Source organism: Lepidothrix coronata, unplaced genomic scaffold (genome assembly GCF_001604755.1).
Source record: "Lepidothrix coronata isolate B3197 unplaced genomic scaffold, Lepidothrix_coronata-1.0 Scaffold72, whole genome shotgun sequence".
Taxonomy (NCBI): domain Eukaryota; kingdom Metazoa; phylum Chordata; class Aves; order Passeriformes; family Pipridae; genus Lepidothrix; species Lepidothrix coronata.
Window position 1 is genome coordinate 2,316,598 of NW_016690252.1, and position 16,167 is coordinate 2,332,764.

General features: G+C 41.0%; 1 protein-coding gene across 15 annotated transcripts in view; it reads right to left on the reverse strand.

The window, feature by feature from the left end:
• Nucleotides 1-11,530: 11,530 nt before the first annotated feature.
• The window catches only part of CELF4 (CUGBP, Elav-like family member 4), a 703,503-nt gene continuing 698,866 nt past the window's right edge, over nt 11,531-16,167 (reverse strand). For 13 of the 15 annotated variants that reach the window (XM_017819033.1, XM_017819034.1, XM_017819032.1 and 10 more), the window contains one exon: nt 11,531-13,811. The gene's annotated coding sequence lies outside the window, so the exon portion shown is untranslated. Of the gene's footprint in view, nt 13,812-15,666; nt 15,755-16,167 lie in introns of all 15 variants that reach the window. The other 2 variants (XR_001875510.1, XM_017819030.1) reach the window with 2 other exon arrangements.

Consider the following 16,167-nt stretch of genomic DNA (forward strand, 5'->3'; position numbering starts at 1 on the left):
CTCCTGATACTCATTCCTGTCCCCAGCTGAACTGCTGTGACTAACTGCACTGAGAATTTTGCTCCAAAAGTGCAGTGGAGATGAGGAAGAAGCTAAAGGGTGGGAAAGAAAGTGACTCCTATGCTGCTACCACGGGGGATTTTCTTTGACATAAACTTTATTTCGGGTGACAAGGCTTAACATCTTCCTTAATGCTATTTCCTGCATTTCAAGTTTGCTCATCAGAGCCTGCACTCTCTGGAAGCTGGTGGTGTTCCCCTGCGTGGTATGTGCGTGTTTTGTGAGTGTCGGGCTTCCTGACACTTAAGCAAAGAGCTTTCTAGGGGTGCTTCCCTCCATAGTAATGGCAGGAGGGGCTGGGCAGGACCTCTCCAGGCTACCCTGTATCCATGGGTTTAATAGCTCCTTTCAAATCCTTTTCCCTAAGAAGTAGTTCTGGCAATCACTGTCCACATGTGCCTGGACTGGACAGAGTTTTAAGAAGTAGCTTGGCTGGAATAAGGTAGCTCTGAGCTTTGCTGACAGGAGTTTTCCCTAGGAACCATGTGAAGGGTTTCTGCAGCCACCAGAGCTGTTCTGAATTTTTAATGAATTTGAAGATCATGCCTCAAGCTTGGTCTGCTCTGGAGACGGTGTGTAACAAAGAATTACCTCCAGCTAACACCAGGACCAGAAAATGAATACAGGGTGTTTTGGGTACATCCAAGTTTTTCTCCCTTTAAACACTGTCACGAAGGAAATGCTACTGCTTTCTGGTTTTGACCATCTGCTGAAAGTTTACACCCAAGACAACTAAGGACACACATTTTAAACTGAGTGGTTGGCTGGATTTGAGTATAAATTTACAGATGCAAGAATGTAAGAAATACATTAATATGATCTGTGGACCTAGGCAGACAAAAATTCCTGTGCAGTTTTGCTCACCCATCTCCACCTCATTATTCTGTTCCTCTGATTGTTAGTTCTAGTGCACCCACTGTAAAATTGTGGTAGCAAACAGGAGGGCAGAATATTGTGTCTGTTGTCTGTCAGGCACTGTCTCAAGGTTTTTCTCTGTTGATTGGAACAGTTGACATCTATTGTTTTTATTGTTGTCGTACCTCAGTTCCTTTTTCAAGCTTTGTGGGTCAGGCACCACCAGTTTGTCTGTGTTCCTGCAGTGAAGGGTTTTAGGCACCCATAGAGTGTGACAAGACAGATTATGACCACTGGAGAAGGGCAAATCTTTGCTGCTGAAATATTCCTCAGAAAGACAAGTCTGTCTTGACTCCTCCTCTGTCCTCCATCTGCTTAGTATTTACTGGGGAAAAAACCCCACATTTAATTTTGAGCCTGCTGGACTTAAAGGATTTTTTATAGTGTTCGTGTGTCAGGGTCCATGTGAATTCCTGCAGTATCTGACAGAAGACCTAGTTTGTGTAAGACATGCTTCCAACCTCTGCCAGTGTTTCTTTTCCTTCACCGAATGCCATTTCCCATGAAATACTGAAATATCTTGCTAGATGGCAACTTTTCTGGAAGGTTGCTGCTTTTGATTGAACAGTTTTCTCCATTAAAAGTTTCTACACTTTGAATGTTTTGGCCCCATCTGGGCTGAAAAATGTAGATTTTTCAGGCTGAAATTAATTTATATCTTTTTTTTTTTTTTTTGGTGAGGTCTGCTTTGGAGATATGTGGGAGATTTGGTTCCTTCCCTCTTTCCCCACAAAGTTCAAGTAGGTCAAATGCTATCAATGTTCTAACTTTATCTTTACTCCTTCAAATCCCCACCAGCCTCCTGGACTTGACTTTACAAGTCCTTTCATGTCACTTCACACTGTAGTGGGAGGAAGTGAAAATTACAGGCCACAGGCAGGGTTCCAAAAAGAGCTCTCTCTCTCAGAAAGGGGCTGGCATCTTTCCATGGGCCTTCATTGTATTTTATAGCCATACTACAGTATTTAACAGCATAATTTAGGAAGTGTCGGTACTCTGTCGTGGAGTGTGGAGAAACTGTCTTATTCAACCCCTGGCGACGTGCACTGATTCAAATAATGCACCGTGAGGCAACGTTAATGTTTTCTGGAAATGGAATTGGAGTCAGAAATGCCCTTTGTGGCCATCAGCATAAATACTGTTGCGATCCTGATCAGCAAGGAGAATTCAAAACCTTTTGCCCTTAAAAAGTGACTCTCTCTCATATTTTAATTAAATCTCCACCAATGTATGAAATAATTAAAGAAAATTAAAGTCCTTGCCATGGATTAAAAATATACCCTAAAAGTATCAGCAGAAGACCTACTGCTACACAAAATCTGAGTGAAACTGTTTCTCACCCTTCCAACGGTGGTACCTCTTCATTTCTTGTGTGCTTTTAATGCCTGGGGGAAGATAGGTCTGGCTGGGATCCTAGATCACCATCTGATTTAGGAATGGGAAAACAATGACTCTTCTGGGCTGTCACAGAGACCATTTCATGTTTACCTCAGCTGTGCAGCTGCCATCTGTGTTTTACTGGATTATCCGAGAGGTCTGCTGTCAAATGGAGTAGGAGGAGGCAACATAAGTAGCATAAGAAGCTGGTCAGATATAACCTCCTGAAGAGATTTTAATATGTTCTCCAGCCCAGAAGGCTGCAATAGTCCCTCATAATTTCTGTCGGCCTTACCAGACTCTGCACTCAGATTAAACAAAAAAGCCAGACATCAAATCCATGTAAAATCACTCTTCACACTTGCAGACACAATGTCAGGCCCTTCCTGAAGGACTGGTGCGGTTTGGTTTATGCTGTATCGACTTTTTGTAGCCTCTGATAGCTTTATTTCATGAGAATAATGAGGGACATGGCCAGAAGGCAGACCAGCTTTGAGTAGGAGACTGGATGAGAAAACCACAGAGGTCCTTCCCATCTGCACTGCCATCATTTGGGTTCTACACCTGCTCTGTTGGAGTGGTTCAGAGGGCTGGTGTCTATTGCAGTAACATACCCATAGATCTATGCACATCTACAGCAATCACAGAACCACAGAATCATGAAAGAACCCATGTTGGACCTAGAAGGACCACCTGGTCCAAATTTTTATGGGAAAGGCATCTTAGATGAGATTATCTAGCACCCAATGCAATACAATTGTGTCTTGGAAACCCCCAGCAATGTGGACTCTACTGCATCACTGGGGAGGTTGTTCCAGTGATTGACAGTTTTCACTGTAAAAAATGTCTTTCTTAAACTGAGAAGAAACTTCTCCCAGTGCAACTTGTGCTTGTTCTCCCTTGTCTTCATCCTATGGCTCCTTGTGAAGGGAGAGTGTCTGTCCTCTTTGTAGCCACTTTAAATCACTAGCATAATTCCTCTACAGCCTTCACCTGAAATTATCAAGTCAGGCAAAGCTGTATTGTAACAAGAACGAGCTAGCTGGGCAATGGACTCTTCTTTATTTTTAAAAAAATGTCCTTTGTAAATCTCAAAACCAGTATGAGGCGAAGACATATGTCATGTCACAAATGGGTAACGTGAAGTGATGCAACCCAGAAACGGTGCTGAGTAGCACAGCCACAGGCTAAGCACTGGTCCATAACCTCCTCTCAAGATGGCATGTGGCTTGGTAACTGTCCAGCTCCACCATCTGCAGAGACTGAAACTCAATTGCTGTTAACGAGAATGAAATTATGGCGATATTAGCATAATTAAAATGAGAAGAATCCTAGTTCGAGGATGATTGATACCCATGGAAAGCTTTGGATTCAGGCAGAAAAGGCAGGTCCAAGACTGTTGGCTCAGACGTTATTTACCTGCACGATTTCTCCAGGTATGGGAGGAAATGTCCTCCAAAAAAAAAAAAAAAAAAGAAAAGAAAAGCTTAATGTGTCTAGTGACTGGTATTAAATAAATGATGCATGTTGGCAGAGCGATAGATGAGAATAGCGGAAAACACATTGTGAAAGGAACCAGAAGAATTGCTGTCATAAATCTCCCCAAACTATTCCAGTCTGAGGCTTAAAAGTAAGCAGGTTACCAGGAGTATAAGAAAGGGGACTTTAGAAGAAACCCATGGCTCTGTAGGTTCACTGACACAAGTTTTGCCCGTGTGTCCACCCTCTTAGGAGAGGAGCAAGGGATGACCAGGGAAAGGAAAGGGTTGTGAAAGTGTGACATTGCCACTTGGGTTGTTTGTCTCTTGGGTTTTATTTTTTATTTGAGGTAGGTTAAAAGAGCTCCAGGTGTTCTCTCTAGAAAGAAAGAGATTAGAAGGCAACATTAATCAAGTTTACAACATATTCAAACAAGTAGATAAAGTGGAGAGAAAAAATACCCTGAAATGGTTTTGTAATGAATGCATATTTTAGCTGAAGAATTCACAGGGGTCGACACGTATATATGCAAAACTGGGGTTAGAAGACAAAGTGGGATTATTTTCAAAGCTCATAAATAATTTAACTGTTGGAAGAAAAATGCAGAGGTTTCTGTTGATCTTATTGCCTAAGAAATGACTTTAGGCCTGATAAAGCAAGGGGCTAAAGGTGTTTTCACACAGAAGAATGACAGAGCATAGCTGTTTGTCTATTACAACTTGTCACACCAATTGTGGTTTTTATTGAGTAAAAGATGGGCATGTTGGGACAGGATATTCTGGCTCCTTTGACACACTAAAATTGCAATTTCTTGTTGACTTTTGTAAGGTGTTAACTGAAAACAGTTGTAAATGTTCCTATTAACTTATTTTGCTGAAGAAAAGAGGCCATTGCTGAATGCTTTTGACAACCCCACTTGGAAAAAACATGGGAGGAGCTGTACAAAGGACCAGCACTGGAAAATCTTCTGGAGCAGAATTCCCTCTTAATTTGCATTGCCAGTTACCATGAAGATTGTACCACTTCACAGTGACCAGGGCAGGTCATATAAGAGCCTTGTTATCTATTTAGCATGTGCAGTGATGCATGCCACAGTCACACCTACTTAGTCTCCATATCTGTCACATATCTGTACAGTTTAGTCGTGCAGTGAAATGGCTGAAGACCTCAAAGCCTCTGTTCCACATCATTTTTGTTCTTGCCATCTGACACTGACCAATAACTGCCCCTCTGGCTCGAACTTCAGTTTTGTTCTATTGAACTGTTCTATATTTGCCTTTGAATTTACATTTCCAGAGCGTGAGAGAAGCTGGATTGACAGCCCTGGAGCCTGCTTTCTGTGTGAACCTATGGTCTCTTTGCCTTAACACACCTCTTTGTTGGCTGGAAGCTGCTGCTGCTCAGCTCAGGGTAGAGCGCTGGCGCACACAAACACCCGCGCTTCTCCTCAGCATGCAGCGCCTGACCATGTGTGCACTCTCTGAGGCTGTTTCAAATGGTGAGTACAAACCATGGCTAATCTGTTTTACTTCCCGCTTCACTTGGCTTCTCTCAGTTGCTACCTCCCAGCTGAGATTTACTGGTTTCCATCTGCACGGAAACTGTTTCCTAATTTAGCCAGGTGTAATGCTTGGCCGTGACCATCCGTCCGTCACCTGTGGGACAGACAAGGCGGCTCCGCAAGCTCAGGCCCTGGAGGAGGAACCCCCGAGAGGTGGCATCTCACTTATTTGTGGGTCCCCAGCTAAAAGTGCAACAAAAGCACCACCTGGGCTCATGAGCAGTGATAGAAACCCCTCTGATCCAGGACCACTGCAGATTCCACATGGGAAGGCTTGCTGAGCAGCTGACAGCAAGTAGCTTCCATGGTGACCTGGATAGAAGAAAAACGAGGTCCAGGCAGGCCAAGTTTGTCCTCCAGCACAAGCTGCAGACCTCTGTCTGCTGTTCTTCACCATTTGCAATTTGTGGGGCAGGAGTGCTCTTTTAAATCTGATGTATCAAAACTGATCCTAAAATTTGGCATTTGGTGGTATCCGTCTCTTCGTGGAAGGAAAAATTCCCCAGTCTCTGATTAAACTGGATTTGGACTGTAAGGCTTTCAGGAAAATGTGTTGCTTTATGTGGCTTCCCTACTTCTAGAAAAATAAAACACCTTAAATGTCCAGTATTTCACTCAAACTCAGCTCCCTCCCAGCCCTGCAAAAGCTTGGTAGTCAAGGAGAGAAAATATTTACTTAGTAAAGCTTTAAGATCAGGCTTTTGGGCTGGAAACTGAAAGGTATAAATAAGCCAGATAAAGGACAACTCCTGCTTAAACTACAGAGCGTAATCTGCAGAGACAGGTAGCTCTCTAGCTCTTTATCTTGTTTTGGCTTGGACTGCTCTGTACAATACCGTCATCAGAACAGGAATTTTGACATTCACCCGCTGAGCCACCTCCTGAGTGGGATGCTCAGACTGGGCAGAGGAGGCTAATAATGTCCCACACTTAGGGCCAGCCTGCTCTCCTCAGGCTTTTGTGTGAATCAGTCTTATCTCATGTTTCTTGTCTTACCCTAAACTGGGCTGCTTGCTGCTTATCAGCTATCAGAGTTATGCACAGGGACTCAGACCCTCTTTGTCTTCAGCATTTGGGCTTTGCAATGCAAATACAGGTGTTCTGGATAACTGTCCCTTGAGGTTAGGAGAGTTGGGTCCAGAGGGGCATGTGTCTCTTTATTATCAGTTTCCTGGTTCCCCAACAAAACAAACCTTGTCCCCAGAGCCAACTGCAGTGTACTTGTGTCAAATGTGATGCAAAGTGTAATTTGATGATTATTGAGAGAAATTCATGTAGTCCAGCCTGCTCTGGGGCTGCTACAGGAAGCAGCAGTAACAGAACACACTGAGTGGAGGGAGTTAAAACAACGCAAAATTGGGCTGACACTTTTCATCTGTGCTTATATGCCATTGTAACAGTGGCTGGGGGCTTCTTTTGGCTTGGCTAAGAAAGACATTGCTAGTGTCTAACACTTGATGACAGATGGTTCACCAATGCTCCTAGGCCCATTGTCTCACTTAATAGCTCTTTGTTCTAGCTGAAAGAAGGCAATCTTTTCTTGTAGGAGTTGGTAGGAGGATCTGTGTACAATATTCCTTCGTTCAACTGTTTCAGTTTTGGAGCCTGTTCTGTAGCTCACTGAAGCGGAATCGTCTCTCTTACCCTCTGTAGGAGGGACTCACAAAGGAGGCATCACAGTCATGATGCCTAATTTGTGGGTGTTTTGCTCTCTGGTAGGACTCACCACACTGAATTAGGCAATTGCATTTTCTGGGCTGTGTATGGAAAAAAAAAAACAACCACATGATCTTCTCTGGCTCAAAGTGTGAGGAGGAGTTTAGGGCCTCTGTCTCTCCAAGGAGAGGCACCCATTTTTGGGATGTCATGCTGTGGCTCCCCTCTGGGGAGAGTTAACCCGCCCACTCACCAGCTGACTGCAAACTGAGTGTTTGTATCTCTTCTTAAGAGCTGAAAGCAATAACTGCAACCCAGCAAAGGTTACACCCCAGGAAACTGCCAGGAGGAGCAGACCAGGGGGTACCAACGGGAGAGTTGGTGTCCCTTTCTTCCAGTGAGGTGTCCTGTACTATGTACATCACGTTCATGGGAGTGATGTTAGGAGCCTGGGTATCCTAGGAGATGTTATGGAGTCACTTGTCCCCCAATTCCATTTTTATTTCCACCCTTTTAAACAAGATGAGGCAGGTCAACGGGAGGAGTTGTGAATACCTCCCTGGACTGCCCTGATTGTATAATCAGGGCCATCTTCTGTGTCATGGGAGTCTCAGGGGGCAAATCTCAGCTTCCATCTGGACAAGGGAAGAGTCTGAACCTGCTCTTGTCATATCTCATGTGAATGCACTGCACCCTGTGAGGCTGCTGCTCCCAGGAGAAGGGCATCTTACCCGTATGTGTGCAAGGAACCACCTTCCCTGGTCCGTGCTCGTTTGAGGTGCTCCACGCCAAGCTCAGAACTTACCAGATGGAGACCCAGAATTCAGGGTGGTTTATGAGTGCCGTGGTGAGAGGGTGTTTGATACCAAAGTGGTTTTTTGCCACCAGAATTGGTTGCTTCCCAGGAGTGTCGTTATACAGGTTCCTCAGCAGTGATGTGGGGAAGGTTTAAGGTTGGGTGGGCGCTAACAAGAGCTTATAAAATGTTGAGAGCAAGTGGGCAAAGAGATGAGGTTCTGAGCAAGCTGGTCCAGTTGATCTCCTGCTCACTGCAGGGGGGTTGCACTTGATGACCTTTAAAGGTTCTTCCCAACTCAAAAAATTCCATGGCTCTATGAGGCATCAGAGTGACCTCGTACCCTTAATAAATGAAACACAAAGGCTCTGATTTGGAACCTTCTGAGTGTTTTTTTTGGGGATGTGTTTGTAGTGAAAGAGAAGCTGTGCAATTGAAACCTGTTTCAAAAACCGATTTCCTCAGCAAGTAGGACAGCAGTGCTATTCCAAAAGGCATTTCCAGAATCAATATTTGGCTACCTTGAGACTGTGGCCTATTCCCATTTCATCAGCTCTGGAGTGGCCAGGAGAAGTCAGGTGTTTTCAAATTAAGTTTGCTAAGGGACATTACTAGGAAACAGCATCAGCAGCTTCCTTCTTCAAGTGGGGCAGTGCAAAAGCTTGCACAAGCTGCTTGGGCAGGGTTGGCACATTGCTCTGGAGCAATCGGTGACGTGTTTCCCCGTCTGCCAAACCCCTGTGATGTGTGAGATATCCCTGGGACCACAAACACAAATACCTCACATGGTTCTAGACCCATGGGATGGTCATTGCTCACGGGTCATACCTGGATCTGGGAGAAATGTGCTGTTGGAATCTGGAATATTGAAGGTGGAAAAGTCCTCAGCTTGATTTGCAAGAACATTTCCAAATGTTATTTCAGTGTTTGTTACAAAGGGAAACAGGCAGAGCTCTTGTAGCCTTGTTCGAAGTCCATTTCATCTTCTAATAAAAGAAAATTTTGTAATGGACATCTGCCTGGAGTAGGGATGTGATGGAAGTGGGAAAAGGAATTGTTTCCTCTTGTGTGCAAAGGAGGAGTGTCTCAGTGGCTACATCAAGAAACACTGATATGGAAAAGTGACTCCAGGAAGGGATGTACTGCTTTCTTAGAGACACAAAAATGTGATTATTAGTAGCAGTGTCTCCATGGGACTCCATAAAGAATGGCAGCAAACCATGCCCTGTTCTTGTACCAAAGGTTGCCCTCAGCTACTCATGAGGATGGGATTGCAGTTTACTATAATAACAGTGGTGCCAAGGAGCACATTGGCAAAGGATGGATGTTTGACCTTTAAAAAAACCTTTAGTTTCATGTAATGTGATTTAGCAGCTACAAATAAGAGAGAGAAGCCAGCATCAAATATCCAGTGGCTTTTGAACCTCTGTAATAGAGTGTTCCTGATCTGATGCTGCTGCATGCTGGTGCACACAGACAGGCAGCTACAGGCTCTCAAGTTGACTTGGCCTCTTTCTTCATTTTCATTGCTTCAGATGGGGGTGTTTGTTTTGCTAATTGCCTGCCCCAGCAACACAGTCCCATGCTGAAACAGGATCATGCTGCAGTTTGTTTTGCTTTACAGCACCTGCAGTGTAAATGGGTGGACTTCCTTTGGAGAGAAGCATGGAGTCTCCGTAAGGCAAGTACTTAAATGTTAAGTCAGGGATGGTGTATCTGTACAGCCCACAGAGGGGTGCCTTTATCAACCATAAGGCCACGTCTACATTTGTGCTTCAGCCCATTCTGTTTCAGTCTGTGTCTCTACCATAACCAGGGAGCTGAGTATGTGAAGTACCCATCACTTAGTTTAGGCAGCAATGAGGTCACAGCAGTGCTTTATTCCCCAGCACACCGTTGTAAATGACCCTCCAGTGGGCTGACTCCTCTTGTGGTGCCTCCCTCTTTATTGGGGAGTGAACTTGGAGATCTGACCAGCCTTTGAGCTGGCATGTAATGCGTGGGGATGTGCTGGGAGAAAGGTCAGGGCCAGGCGTGGTCCCTCCTGTGTCACTGGTTGTCCCTGCTGATCCTCATATCTGGATTCCCCAATTCAGGAACCCCAATAGTGTCTCTGCAAAGTCAAATATTTTTAGGGGTACTGATGTAAGCCACAGAGGCAGCTTTAATAGTGTTTTCTGGTCTCCTCTTGGGAGCTGGTTGCTCTCCAACACTGGATATTTTATCTCCTGTTTATTGCAGGTACCTGAAACAAGATTCTGAAATTTTGTCTTACAATCGTCAGTCAACAGCCCCCAACTCTTTCTCATTGGCCAGAAGTGTCCCCAGCTGGATGCCCCAGGGATGCAGCCCATCCTGCTCAGACAACATGGCCATGTTCTTGCAGGTACATGAGGATGTACCTCACACTGCAGAGACACAGCTTCTACCTCAGGGAGGGTAGGGGAGAGCTCTGGGGAGCTTGAAGGTCACAAAGTAGGGTGGGGAAGGTGGCCTGAGTAGTGGGGAGGGATTTAGGCAGTACTTGCTCCCTTTGCTTAGTGCTCCCCTTGCTATGCCACTTTGGGAAATTGAGTCTTTCTTGTTTGTTGTGGGGCTTTCCCCCTTCAAGTAGAGATCTTCACCTTCCCTCAGCCCTCCACCCCCACCTTAGTTCTCAACCTGGCCCAGGTAAGAGGTTGAGTCTCTGTTTGTCCTCTTCATCCCTGGAGCTCAGAACAGGATGCTGAATAGCCTTTGGCACAGCAACCTCTTCTTACTGGAGACCTGGTTCTATCTCAGTGATGTTTGAGATCAGTTTGCACATCTTTAGCCTGCTCAGCCCTCTACAGAGCATCTTCTCTGTCCAAAGGCAGAGATGGGATTGGTGTATGTGCTGTTCTGTATTTGCCTTTACCTTTGGATGAAAGGCAAATACTGACCATGTTCCCTCCTTGTATTCATCATCTGATTTATATTTCATTTGTTTCTATTGCCCTGAACAGACATAAAAAAAATGTGGCAGTTTGAGTATTAATACTCTTAGTATTAATAATAGGAGTTTGTACTAATAGAACTCCTTCCGTCTGTGGACTGCAAGTTATGGACAAGCACCATTAGTCCCATTTAGAGGTGGATTTAGCTGGTGCAACTTGTCCAAATCCAGATGCGGCTGCAAGAATCAGGAAGAAAATGCAAAGGCTCCTGGTTTCAACCCGAGCCCCAGCTCAGCTGATCTGCTACAGCCATTTCAGGGGGAAAAAATAACCGTTCAAAAGGCAAGATGTGAGGCATGCTCAGGAAGAAATTGAGCCTCATCTCTGGAGATTGCTGAATTTCACAAGGTTTTCCCAAAGCAGCAAAAGGAGCAATGTCCCGAGCTTTGGCCTCTATACTTATCAGCATGAAAAAACCATGAGCGTGAAATCAAACAACAGGCTTCAAATGGGAGCTACAATGACTCTAATTTGTATGTACCATTATTTGATCTTCTAACCTACTAGGTTTAAGGTAAACCACACTGGAATATCAAGCAGACATTAAATGAAACAGTGTCATTAATTCAATCCAATGAGATACGTTTTATATAACAAAGGGATTTGTTCTGATACTCAAACAATGTATATTAATGAAAGAGTCGAAATAGATTCATTTTGTTCTCAAAGCAAACACATTAAGGGAAGCCATCAAGAAGTAAAGAACACGGCTTTTTTTTTTTTTTTTTTTTTTAAACTGTGCTTTTTTTAGGGCTAAGCTGGAAAGCGTCATTCAATAATTACAGAAGATTACAAGGAGTTTTAGGGAATTGAGAGTGAAAGAGCAGTTGTATGGAACTGCAGCTGCGTTACACATCTGTACTTCCTAGCTGTGGGCTCAGTTTGCTTCAGTCCTTACTCTGGCAAAATGCTCGTTATATCCCCATGAGAGTTTTGGAAGAGTAAGGACTGCACGGTTCGGCCCAATATATAATCAAAATTAACATTAAAAAAACAAAAACAAAAACAGAAACAAAAAAAAAGAAAGGAAAAAGAAAAAAAAGAAAAAAATTCAAGATTGAGATAAAAAATACAAAGAGAAAGAAACAAGAATATTAAACAAGAGTAAAACCAAATAAATAATCAAAAAACAATTATCACACTGCTCAATCGATGCAAACAAGTGTGAGAATGATGTAAATCAAGTTTTAAGACTGTGAAAATAAATTATAATAAATATGATATACTTTAAAATATATGTGTTCTTAAATAATTCATTGTTTTTTCTGAGTCAGATTTTTTAAAGCAATGTCTTATTTTTAACTGCTCTAAAGTCATTTACCAAAGATAAATATCGTGCTTTCATTAAATAGTTTTCCTTGTTTTTTCTCTATCATTACAATTAAAAGTCCTACAAAATATGCAAATTTATTTACAGAAAACAGAGCCAGCATCTTTTTTTTTTTAAACATCCCCCTGTTTTTCAAAATTCCTTGTAAACAGTTTCAGAAATTCTTCAAAGAGATTGTTTCTTTAGTTTATTTTTATGTTTTTTTTTTTTAAGCTTTTTTTAAAGATTTTTTGGTTTTTTTTTTCTTTTTTTGTTTTTTAAGATTAAGGTACTAGGCTAATCCCTTGCCCTGAAGGTTTCTAGAGCAAATATGGAAGCTACTGAAGCATAGGATGATGGGAATTTTGCGGACAGCAGATCATGAAGACATGAAGCGTTTAGCTGTGTTTTGTTGTTCAAGATAGAACTAACGTCTGATAAAAAGACAGCTGTTTTTTTTTCCCATTTGCATTGTCTACAGAATTGAGTCTTGTCTTGTTTATTTTTTAATAGCTGGAATGCTTGCAGTTAAAAAAGCTGCCAAAATAGCCATTTTTCTCCTTTTTTTCCTCGATAAATAACAGCATCCAACAGCAATTGGCAGAGAGTAGGAATTTATGCTCAATCTAAACTCTACAAAAATTACAGTTCTACAACATCTTTGTTTTTAGCATTAACGCTAACTTCTATGTAGTATTATTTTTTTTTTGCTTTTTTTTGTTTTTTTTTTTTTATTTTTATGTTGTCTAATTTTTTCTATTATATAGGTATTTTAAACTTTCTTTTTTTAAATTCTGTACAACTATTAGGATTTTAAATGGGGAGAGTTAGAAGCATTTACAAACCTTTTTGTTTTCCATTTAATATCAACCATCTTTCCTTTCTCTTTTTCTATGCCTTTTTATGTACTTATTTATGTATTTATTTATTTACTTTTTTTTTGCTTTTCATAGATATCCATCTTACCTGCCTTTAACAACGCAATCCTTGCGTATTATACAGAAAACCATATGAAAGCTTCATAGACTCTAATTAATGTATAACCAAAGAACCTCCCAAAGTATCAAAGAACTATTATCTTGCCGTTTTAAAAGCATTTAAGCATTTGATTTTTTTTTTTTTAATTTTACATATTTCATATAATCGCTCTCAAAAACTGTTTTAGGAACAGCTCAGAGAAAAGGAAAGAACTTCCATATTTTACATACAGCTACAAGTCTGCGGTAAAAAGTTTTGTCCTTTGGTCCCTATATAGCTAAGGAATGACAGATAAAGATGCTCAGTGACTGTTACCACGGGTTCTCGCATGGTAACCGCATCCTTGGTGGCAAACAGGCACTCCTTTGCCAGAATCCAGGTTTGCATCTCCTGTTTGAAGAAAAGCCGCTGTGGTGATATCAGTGTCTCTTCAGAAATCCCGGTTGAATCTTCCTCCTGTTCTGATTTTACTTATGTGTTTGTTTGTTTTCAAGCGCATGTCCTTCGAAGTCAGCAGATGTGATACTTTTCTTGAAGAAATGTTACAGTCTAAACAATCAAAGAGAGAATAGGTCTGAAGTCTTCAGCTTGACTGATATTTGCTGATATGTCAAAGGTGTAATCCAACAGTTCACGATTTTTTTTTTAATATATATATACTTTTTTTTTTTTTTTTTCCTAAATGTGGCCCATTCAGCTGCTGCCCTAAAAAATGAAGAAGATCATTGCAAATTAAATCAAAAAGGGGAGGGGGAAGTAGGGAAGGTGTGGGGGAAATATTTGAGACGGGGAGGGAAAAAAGACCTAAAAATGAAAATGAAATTAAAATCAAGCCTGTTCTTTTGGGCCCAATCCTGCTCCTGTTGAAAGTAATGGGTGTTTTCTTCTCCCTTCAATTGGGACAGGATGGGGCTTCTGCTTTGGTGTTTTGATTTTGGAGGCATTGGCTCTGATTCTGCTCCCACTTAGCATCAGCAGAAAGATTCCCCTTGACTTCAGTGGGAACCGGATCAAACCCAAAGTGAGCAAGGTAGTCACGATCATGATAAAGAAAAACACAATTGTTCCTAATAGCAGTAATAATAAATCAAAATAATATTAGGACATGTCTGTGTAAATCTGTATCACTACGTATGTGCAGATAGCGGCATTTTAGTTATTTTTAAGTGCCACTTTACAATGCCAGATCACAATCTTGCTTGGCAGGCTTTTGAGTGTGAAAGGCATCAAGAAAGTGTAGTTCTATATTTTAATGGGGTGCCATCTATGACAGTGTATGAGCTTTCTGTGGAGACGTAGCTGCCAATAACATCTACTCCTTTGTGAATGTCAGAAAGTAGGACTTTGAACAGGCAATTTATAGGAGGTTAAATAAAAAAGGCTGTTGGAATAAACTTATTTTTGAAAAAAAAAAATGTAAAGCTAACATTTCTTAAATAAAAAAAAATTATTTAAAAAAAATAATCATGATCCGACTAGGCTTGACATTTAAGTAGGATGCTTAATCATTAAGGATTAGCTCTTATCTCCTTCTAGCAAGCAGGTTCTTCTTATACACTCGGTGATTTATTACATCAAGAAACTTAGAAACTGCAAAAGGTCCACTCTGGTGGAAAAGTGTCATGCGGAATATCAATCCATGCTGGCAGGTTTTCACACTGTTGGTTCAACAAACAGCAAACCGTACACAGCAGTCTAAACAATTACAACACCAAAAATAATAATATAATAAAAAAATAAAAAACACTCGTCAAGGACCCTTTTTCAGTTGTAAACAAAAAGATGCATTTTGCTTTTTGATCTGGATGGGGTTTTTTCCCACTCAATCCCTCCCTCCCTCTAAGCAAATAATTTTTGCTGGAGTTGCTGCAATACGGCACCTTAGAATTAGGAATTCTTGAAAAGACATACAATGAGGCTTTTCTTGGGGTTGCTTTTTTTTTTGATTGCTATAGTTTTCAAACTACTGTTACTATCATTACTCTTTTTGGTTTTGGTTTGGGTTTGGTTTGGTTTTGGTTTTGGTTTTGTTATTTTTTTTTTTAATTTTTATAAGGTGATTTGAAATATCCTAAGGGGGAAAAAAAAGGTGTCAATTGAAAAAGGCCCCAATTCTCCGGAAAAAAAAAAAAATCACAAGATTTCCAGTGCAAAAAATTAACCACACATTTTTTCTCTCTATTTTTTTTCCAAATTATCTGTAGTTATAACAATCCCATTTTTTTTTCTAAAGAATTAGGAATCCATCTTTTTTTTTTCCTTCTATGTGACATCTAAAGAAGCATAAAACGCTGACGAGAAATCAAACGACAAATAAAGAAACCACTGCAAGCACCAAAAACGAAACGAAAATGAGCACAGCAAAAAATTGTGGCAGCACAAAGTCAAAAAAGGCACATGTGATCATGACTGGCCAATCATCAACTGATACAACATCCAAGAAAAATGCTTCAATCACGGCACCTGCACGAAACTTGACGGCATGTCATGCAACCAATTCTTAGCTTGTTACATGACGCCATCATGTCACACTTTCAACTTCGAGTTGATTTGAACTTACGGCCTGGGGGACTGTATTCTCCACTTTCATGTCATTACGAGAACTTTTTTCCTAGCTCAGCGCGAGACTGTGGTGGATTTGACTGGCTCTTGGTTGGAATTTGATTGAATGACAAAAGAAGAAAAGATTTTTTATATATATATATTTATATATAGTGTGGAAAAAGGGAAAGGTGGGGAAAGAAGATATATATAAAAATAATAATTAAAAAAAATGTTACAAACACAGCATCAATTAAAAAAATTCTAATGGAAATACTTGCCATTAAACTATAGAAAATGAAACAAGAATGAGAGCAAAACAAACTAACCGAACGGAAAGAAAAGAAAGGAAGAAGAAAGGAATTAAAAAAAAAAAATGAAAAAAAAAAAAAAAGAAAGAGAAAAAAAAAAACCAACCGAAACGAAAAAAAAAAAAGGAAGAAGAAAGGAATTAAAAAAAAAAAATGAAAAAAAAAAAAAAAGAAAGAGAAAAAAAAAAACCAACCGAAACGAAAAAAAA